This window comes from Acinonyx jubatus, chromosome D3 (genome assembly GCF_027475565.1).
Source record: "Acinonyx jubatus isolate Ajub_Pintada_27869175 chromosome D3, VMU_Ajub_asm_v1.0, whole genome shotgun sequence".
NCBI classification, from domain to species: Eukaryota; Metazoa; Chordata; class Mammalia; order Carnivora; family Felidae; genus Acinonyx; species Acinonyx jubatus.
In genome coordinates this window covers 12023418-12032518 of record NC_069392.1, presented here as the reverse complement: position 1 = coordinate 12032518, position 9101 = coordinate 12023418, and the positions used below count along the sequence as shown (strand labels likewise).

At 52.2% G+C, this 9101-nt stretch overlaps 2 long non-coding RNA genes and 1 other non-coding gene across 5 annotated transcripts; all 3 read left to right on the top strand.

The window, feature by feature from the left end:
• Positions 1-1145: 1145 nt before the first annotated feature.
• Positions 1146-3809, top strand: LOC106971658 (uncharacterized). Its single transcript, XR_003415564.2, has 3 exons — positions 1146-1273; positions 2859-2939; positions 3378-3809. It is a non-coding gene; the product is annotated as an uncharacterized LOC106971658 (long non-coding RNA).
• Positions 3810-3833: 24 nt separating this feature from the next.
• Positions 3834-7188, top strand: LOC113595109 (uncharacterized). 3 transcript variants are annotated; one of them, XR_008291727.1, is made up of 3 exons: positions 3834-4176; positions 4481-4649; positions 5764-7188. It is a non-coding gene; the product is annotated as an uncharacterized LOC113595109 (long non-coding RNA). The 3 variants fall into 3 exon arrangements; XR_008291728.1 differs by having other exon boundaries at positions 4481-5946; positions 6097-7188; XR_003415568.2 differs by having other exon boundaries at positions 4481-6298; positions 6497-7188.
• A 1465-nt stretch (positions 7189-8653) lies between these two features.
• On the top strand, positions 8654-8738 carry TRNAR-UCG (transfer RNA arginine (anticodon UCG)). The gene has a single exon. It is a non-coding gene; the product is annotated as a tRNA-Arg (tRNA).
• Positions 8739-9101: the final 363 nt, after the last annotated feature.

Genomic DNA, 9101 nt, shown 5'->3' with positions numbered 1-9101 from the left:
TCACTTCCCACAGTCTCCGCTAGAAGACCTCCTTCATCTTCTTTTATTTTTTTTTAATTTTTTTTTTAACGTTTTATTTATTTTTGAGACAGAGAGAGAGCAAGAACAGGGGAGGGTCAGAGAAAGAGGGAGACACAGAATGGGAAGCAGGCTCCAGGCTCCGAGCCATCAGCCCAGAGCCCGACGCGGGGCTCGAACTCACAGACGGCGAGATCGTGACCTGAGCTAAAGTGGGCCGCTTAACCGACTGAGCTACCCAGGCGCCCCTCCTTCATCTTCTTTTAAAGACAGCTCAGCGTTCCGCAAAAAAGTGAGAACTTTGATGTAGGCACCCCTGGATTGAAATCTGGTCTCTACAACCTCCTGGCTGTGTGACTTTAGGTAGGCCTCTTAACCTCTCTGAACTTCGGGGTTTTGATCCGTCGAATGGGACTAATGATCTTTCGCTCCGAAAGCTGGCACATGATACAGGCGCAGTACACGTTTTTCTTTTTTCTCCCCACCTTGGGGGGGGGGGGGGGGAGGTGACCATTGTCTGTGGTTACAAGCAACAGAAAACTAAAGACAAAGGGATTTTATTGGCTCAGATGGCTGAAAATTCCAAGAGGAAAACTGGCTTCGGGGGAGCCTGGGTGGCCCAGCCAGGTAAGCATCTGACTTCAGCTCAGGTCATGATCTCACGGTTTGTGAGTTCGAGCCCCGCGTCGGGCTCTGTGCCGACAGCTCGGAGCCTGGAGCCCGCTTTGGATTCTGTGTCTCCGTCTCTCTCTGCCCCTCCCCTGCGCATGCTCTGTCTCTCTCTCTCTCAAAAATAAACATTAAAAAATTTTTTTTAATTTTAAATGAATAAATAAATAAATAAATAAAAACTGGCTTCAGAGACAGTCTCGAGGAATCAGGTGAGGTCAGGTCTTCTGCTTGTCCTTTCTGGATCCCGGCTCCGCTTCGCCTCCCGTAGGCTCCAGCCCGACAGGGACGTCAGCGGCCCGACGGCTCCGTCCGCCGGAAAGGGCGACTCGGCCCCAAGTTCAGAAAAGTCAGCCTCAGCCTCCGCTTTCCGTTGGTCCCAAACGGGCCGACTTGCGTCACGTCTTCCTCCGCAGCCAATCGCCGGCCAGCCGCGCTCTCATTGGCGGGGCCTGACTGGGTCACGTGACGCGGCCGGAAGTCAGCCTCCCGAGGACCAAGAGTGGTCAGATTCTGCCAGCAGACGTGAATGCCTGGATGTTGGGGCCTGTGCCACACAGTATTGCACGAGTCAAAGGACCATCCGGTATGTCCGTGCCCGAGTTTTTCCTGGCTCCTTACGTGATACACGTGTTTGAGTATCTCTACCCCGTTCATTCTTTTATTATTATGATTATTATGATTATTTTGAGAGAGAGACAGAGAGGAGGGGGGCAGGGGAAGAGAGGGAGGAAGAGAGAGAAATCCCAAGCAGGCTCCGTGCCGTCAGCGGGGCTCAAACCCACCAGCCACGAAACGATGACCTAAGCTGAAATCAAGAGTCCCATCCCTACCCAACGGAGCCACTCGGATACCCCTGCGCGGCCTTTATTCCTAACGTCGTTTATGAGTTCAGGAAAGATACCCTACGTAAGCATCTGCTGCCCCTGGAACATCAGGCTTGCCGGGGCCGGGCCCGTGAGTGGCCTCACCCAGGATCTCCCAGCTCCAGACTCCTTCCCTGGGAACTGGAGGAGACCTTCAGTCTCTGCTGACTCAGCGGGTCACCAGAGACCTCTGACACCCCCTGGCCTTTCCCGGAACCTTAAGAAGGAAGAGGAGAGAGCTTCAGAGGGCAGGTTTAAAATTAGAAGGGAGTGCAGGGCTGCCTGTGTGTTTCTTGAACGTCAGCCATTCGGGAGGAATGGGCGATAAGGTGGTCAAGAGACAGGAAGCATTTCTTTAAGATTCCTATCGCGCTGGGAAGCTGGAGGGGGAGTTTCGTTCAAGGGAAGAACAGGATGTTGCCAGGATCCGGGGCAGGGCCCACAGCAGGGGGGCATGGAGGGAACGGAGAGCAGGGAAGGAGAGCTGGTCGGCCAAGGTTCAAGAGGAAGGTTTGGAAAGGTCCCAGGCAGGAAGTCAGCCCCCCCACCCCCCACCACGGCAGAGGCCCCTTGGGAGTTCAGACCTCTTCAGTAATAGAAGGGAGACAGATCTTCTCCTCGAAGACCTTGGCTCTTTTTGATGAGTCTGGGTGGCCCACTAAGAGGGGAATCTTGTTTAATTCTCGTGTGAACTCCTGATTCCCTGTTCCCCTGAAGTCTGTCTGCTGGTCTCCCAGTGTGGAAGCCACCCCCTGGTCCTTGAAGGCTGCGGGGAGTCAAAGCCTGACGTAGCCCCTGTGATCAATCCCCATCCCATACTCGTGGGGTGGGGGCCTGGTGCTGAGTACCAATATATCCTTTGTCACAAAGTTTCTCCAGTCTTCAAAAAAAAAAAAAAACAAACAAACAACAAAAACAAAAAAAAACACACCTTATCAAAATGCCAATCTAGTGAGGGAACTCCATGAAGGGACCATTCACAAAATAAAGAAATAAAATGACCAACAAACACCGAAGAAGAAATACATTCATCATTCAGATAATCCCCCACAGCATCGTTGTGGCAAGGCAGATACTGACATGAGCCTCGGGCACCCACTAACCGGTTTTGATCCTTTCTGCGACAGTAAGAGGCACACGGGGGTTGAGGTCCCTGTCCCAAGATCCCAGCTGCTAAGAGACAGGCAGTAGAGGGGAAAAGGATTGTTTTAAGTACCTAAATGATAAGAGCCTCCGTTTGCAGCTGACCAAACAGGCCTTGGGGAAATGACTTCACCTCTCTGAACCTCAGTTTCCCCACTCTAGAAAATGGAGGTAAAGTAGGACCCACACCGCAGAGCCGTAGAAAGTTTTTGGCGAGATGATATATGATTAGTATGGTGCCAGGTATTTATTATTATTATTTACTTTTTTTTTAATGTTTGTTTATTTTTGAGAGAGAGAGAGAGAGAGAGAGAGCAGGGGAGGGGCAGAAAGAGGGGGAGACACAGAATCCGAAGCAGGCTCCGGGCTCCGAGCCGTCGGCACAGAGCCCAACGCGGGGCTCGAACTCGTGAACTGCGGGATCGTGACCTGAGCCGAAGTCGGAGGCTTAACCGACTGAGCCACCCAGGCGCCCGAGTGCATGGTATTTATTAAAAGTGTATCAACGATACACTTTTGTTCTTACTGATTCAGAGGTCCCAAGGACCTACCACATCAGGTCTCCCCGCCTACATCAGTCAGGAGTGACGAGGTGTCCAGTCATGACAACAGAGGCCAGGGGTCCCAAGGCGCAGGGCTGAGATGTATCCCACCCCACCTCCTCTTACACCTTTTCTGCAGGCACAGCTAACGAGACCTGGACGGGACCTCCCGCTCACCCCCATCTGAGCCTCTGGGGAAACATCTGGACCGCGGGGGCTGATCGATGATGAAGTATTTACTTAGCTCTACGCCCACAGTCCGGCTGGAGAGACACCCTTGGGTTCAAGGCGAAAGGCTTCCAGGAAAGGTGGCTGGGCCTCAAGGTCATCAGTCATCAGGAATTGCCCACCTTGTCTCTGGGGACAGTCTGGAGCTGTCTCATGGCAAGTTCTCCTTCCTCATTCCTGGGGAGAGTGCCCACTTCCTTTTACTCCTTTAAGCAGCAGCCCACGTCATTACTGTTATCACTGTTATTATTTTTGCCACCATCAATTGAGTGCTCACTGTGTTCGGGGCCCTAAGCTAACTGTGTTACATGCATTTCCTCATTGAGTCCTTGCTATAACTCTCAGGGTTAGAGAGTATTTTCATCCTTTTTTTACAGCCTGCTCGGAACGGGAATTCACTTTCCTGAGGTCACAAAGCTGGAAAGTAGAAGACCTGGGATTTGAACCCAAGCAGTGTGGCTCCAGAGTCTATGCCTTAACAGGGGTTCTGTTGGCCGGGGCTGGAGGCCACGCCAGAGACACCTCCTACCCTCTGCTCTTCCTTGCTGGAAACAACACGGCATTCGGCGGTCAGATAATAGGACCTGGTGATGTGAGGAGGCAGACAGGACCATAAATGAGGGGGAGCTGCCAATCTCCAAAGATCTCAACAAAGAAACCGGATGGGAAACATTCCAACCAGAGGGAAAAGCATGTGCAAAAGTCCTGAGGTAGGACCATACTCATTCTCTTGCATTTCTAGGTCTCCTCTGCTGAAATGCTTCTCTGCTCACCCAACCTTTGGAACACAGTTCATCGCCACTTCCTCCAGGAAGCCTTCCCTGAACCAGGCTAGGCTAGGTCCCCGTCCTTGCTCTCATTGCCCCTGTTCTTCATCACAAAACACTGCACGCTTATGTTTACTTAACAACCTGGAATATTCTCTTACTGTCATTCTCCTGCATGAGGTCATAAACCCTGACGAGGCGGGGGTGGGGGTGGGTGGAATGTTTGCCTTGTGTTCTCTATGCCTAGGAAAGGGGCACATAGCAGGTTCTAGTCTGACGAGGCCACAGTTGGAAGACTGGATTCCACTCTGGACGCCCTTGCTTATTGGGAGAAAGACATACATGACATTTTGTGGGGAACGAAGGCATCATCCCTGGAGAGAGCCTCACACGTGTGGCCAAGGAGACATATCCAAGTATGTCCACTATAGAATTTTTATCGGCATCGACTTAGATGCCCACCAACAGGGGACTGGACACAGGTAATTCCGTGCACGCACATGTTTTAAGAGCACAATTGGGGACACCCACAAATTGGGTGGTTCAGTCAGTTAAGCATCCTACTTCGGCTCAGGTCAAGATCTTGTGGTTCATGAGTCCAAGCCCCACGTCAGGCTCTGTGCTGACAGCTCAGAGCCTCGAGCCTGTGTCTTCCTCTCTCTCTGCCCCTCCCCTGCTCACACTCTGTCTCTCTCTCTCTCTCAAAAATGAATAAATGAAAGAAAAATTTTTTTAAAAATCGCAATCAAAGTAGATGAAACAGAGGTCTGTGTGTCAACAGGGGGATCTTTCAAAACCATGGCAGAGAGAGAAAATGCTGATCACGAAGTGATCCGTAGCCCATTTAAGAAACTGAAACCCCCCGAGAGGCCCCGTATGTTTTTCAGAATTCATGTACGGTCTGTAAAACTCATACGAAAATGAGGATATGCATTCTGAATTCACGACAGTACGTGTGGGTGGGTGGGGTTACGGAGAGACTGGGCAGCTAGACTTAGCGTATTATTTTTCACGACTATATAATATTCCATTGAAGGATGATACAGTTGATCCTTGAACAACACGGGTATGCGGTGTGCGGGTCCCCTTATGTGAGATTTTCTTCAAGAAGCACAGCCAGGTTCCTTAGGATTGGCTCAACGATGTTTTCTTTCCTGCAGCTTGCTTCATTGTAAGAATGTGGCATATATTACGCAGCACATATACAACATGTGATACAATACCACCTACTTTTGTGATCTGGAGGGCTTCCAGTCAGAGTCGGCTATCAGTGGTTACGTTTTCAGGGATCCACAGTTACGTGCGGATTGTCAGCTGCACCAGGAGGCAGTCCCCCCTGACCCCCACGTTGTTCAAGGGTTAATTGTACTACGTTTTATGCACGTATTGCCCTGTTTGGAGATACATAGGTTGGTTCAGACGTTTTGCCGTTACCGTGTGAGAGCCCCATCCCTCTTTCACGCATTTCCAGACGCTCCTCCAGGAAGACAACTTTTTCTGTGCTAACAGATTCTGTCAGTTTATCCAAAGGTAAGCTGTCTGGGAATAGTGTAAGCCACTTTGCAGGATGTCCGTGAGCGTCCAAGCATCGGCCGGACAGCCTCTTGGCGTAGCTGCGGTGGAGGGGGTTGCTGGCCCTACATAGTCGTTGGCGTTCCTTCCACATGTGCGATCCCACAATCTCTCCTCCTTCTGCGGTGGGACGTCCGCTTGGTACAACTCACGCCAAAAGCCCCAGCTGCAGGGAGGGGTGGGGGGTGGCTGGGGGCGTCATCTTCTCTACAGGTTTGGAGGAGCCGACACGGACATTTTTGCAAAATCGCATGTTTGTCGTTGCCATGGTTCTGTTGTATTTTCTTCCAGCTGAAGACGTTTTAACTAAATGCCTGGTGTCCGGTCAGGGTTTCGAATGAGTAAGCCTGGGTCCAAAGCCTGCGCCGGTACCACGTAGCTGTCCGATCTCGAGCCCGTTCTTTAAGTCCTCCTTGCCTCGGTCTCCTCATCTGTAAAATGGGTAAATTCAAACGCCGGCCAAACCGATCATCCCTTTTTGATGATTCTGCCGGTTCGTGGATGCGTACTCGCTCTAATGGGGGTGGGAAGAGGTGGGGTCACCAGGCAAGCTGGCTGCCCCGGATATGTGGAGGTTGGAAGCTGTCTTCGCCCTGGGACAGGAAGGAAGTTCAAGGTTTAGCCCGCCCATCACACCCATTGCTGTGGCCAGCACAACCTTTTGTTCAGCATTTTATCTTTTTCAAAGCAGATCCATTATCTCATCTGTTCATCAAAGGCCCCTGCAAGGAAGTCAGGCCGAGGATGGGCCCAAGGAGAGATGACTCAGGAATCTGAAAGTCAAGGCCAGAAGCCTCTCTGTCAAGCGGCCCTCTGGGCTGAGTTTCTCCACTGATCTCGGCCCAGGAGGCGGGTCAGGCTGTCCAGGCCAGGCCTGAAATACCCACAGAGAGGCTTCCTTCCCCTCGACGCTGGACCGTGCTCCCCAGCCCCGCCAGATGGACTGCAGATGTGAGCTCTGGGTTGCAAGAGAGGCCAGGGGACAGGCAAAGCTCATCTCCTTGCGTGGGATGTCGGGCCCCAAGCCTGGTCCCGGGAGGCCACAGAAGCGTGATGCGGGGGTCCTGGGAGTTCAAGTTCACAGAGTCTTGGCAACAGGAAGGTGGTGCTGAAGATACGGTCACGCTCCTGTGATGCGGGTAGCTGTCAGAGCACATCCCGGGCAACGGCTGTCTCGTCTTACAGCCTCCGCATCGGCGTGGACATAAGCCACAACCCTGTGTCATCCCTGCAGCCCAGCCAGCCCAGGAGCATCTGCTGGGTCGGCAGAAAGCTGCCTCTTCCAATGGGTTAGGCCCCCACTGCCCCTCCTTCAGCCTGTTCGAAGATCCTGGAGCCCTTCCCTCGTGTCATCTTTGCGAGTTGCTGATGTTGACTTTAAAAAAAAAAAACTTGTTTTTAAGTTTATTTCTTTATTTTGAGAGAGAGAGAGAGAAAATCCCAAGCAGGCTCCGCACTGTCAGCACAGAGCCGGACGTGGGGCTTGAACCCACGAATCCTGAGATCGTGACCTGAGCCGAAATCAGGAGTCAGCTGCTTAACTGGCTGAGCCACCCAGATGCCCCGCCCATGTTGACTCTTATCCTGGAGGAGCAGCTGCCACCGTCAGCCCACTGGGAGTGGGACCATTTGGAGTCCTGCCCTGGAAGGGACAGTCCCCTGCCTTCCCAGAGCGATCTCCGGGGCTTTGCTTCCGCGGAGCGTTAAGGCTCAGTGAGGCCTGGGTTCCGCCATTCATGCCGTGTGACCTGGGAAAAGCCGTATCATTTCTCTGACCTTAGGTTTCTCATTGGGAGAAAGTAGGGCTGTTGGGGGCTGTTGGGAAGGTTCGAGAAAACACCTGTAAATGCCTCATACAGTGCCAGGTACCCAGTCGGTGCCCCTTCTGAGCCTGCCTCGGTTTCTCTCTCTTCTCTGTTCAGCAAGTGTATGTGACCTCCCCAGAGCCACAGAGCAAGGAGTTTCAATCCAACCCCGTGTACGTCTGAGAACCCTCGTGGCTCGGTCATCGTGCCGCTATATTTGAATTGTGTGTATGGTTTCCTTAAGCGAAGCCACTCTGTTTCTTAAGCCCGGCCTGGAATGAAGACTTCTCTGGAAACGACGTCGTTCTCCAAAGTCTAAAGTTCTGTCTGAAAGTCCAGCCCCCCCAGGCCGCCGGTTTACTGGGTCGGAAAAACAAAAACCATAAAACTAACAGAAACCGTGTGAGAGAGGTCTTTGGACTGTTTCAGGGGCGGGGGGGGTGGCGGGGGTGTTCACAAAGGGAGGGTTTGCAGGGGGCAACAGAGATTTGCCCAACTCGAGGAAGGGCCTTGACGGAATGTGCACATCAAAGAGAGGCATGGCTTCAAAGGCCGCCCTGCCCTCCCAGCCAGCAGTCAGGCTAACTGGTTCACTTGGGGACAAAGCCAGAGGACAGGATGTGAGGAGCCTGGGGGGACCTCACAGTGGCGAGTGTGGATCTCTGGAGCCCGCCATGCTTCTCCCAGCTCAGAGGGTCTCGCTCTGGGGCCCCAGACCCCCAAGGGCTCCGTGGATACAACTCAGGGCATCTGTGACCTCGATCGGGAAGAAAATATATCACATCTTCGTTATCACGAACATCAAAGTGCAATTTCTTTCCATGACGAAGGCAGGCAACAGATGCATGGCAGGATGGACCGTCCGTCCCCACGACCTTGTCACCAGTACAAATCACAGATCCTGGCCTACGACCTCACTGGTGTCACAGAGAATTTCGAATTCTTTAGTCACAGGACATCTCCGCCATTGTGGTTGTAATGACTTGTCGTTTCAAGAATTGATTTAGCAAAAAAATTTTTAAAAAGGCGAGGGGCGGGGGGGCGCCTGGGTGGCTCAGTCGGTTGAGCATCTGACTTCGGCTCAGGTCATGATCTCGCGGTGCGTGGGTTCGAGCCCCACGTCGGGCTCTGTGCTGACAGCTCGGAGCCGGGAGCCCGCTTCAGATTCTGTGTCTCCCTCTCCCTCTGCCCCTTTCCCACTCACACTCTGCATCTCTCTCTCTCTCAAAAATAAATAAACATTTAGAAAACTTCTAAAAAAAAAAGAATTGATTTAGAAGCACAAATAACACTGAACCAATTTCTTACTTGATGACTGTATTTCAGTCTGGTTGGTTTCCTTACTAATCCTATGCATTTTTCAAAATATTTTTGGGGGGAGAGAGCACAAGTGGGGGAGGGGCTCAAAGAGGGAGACAGAGGATCTGAAGCGGGCTCTGCACTGACAGCACAGAGCCCGTGAGATCATGACTCAACCCAAAGTCAGATGCT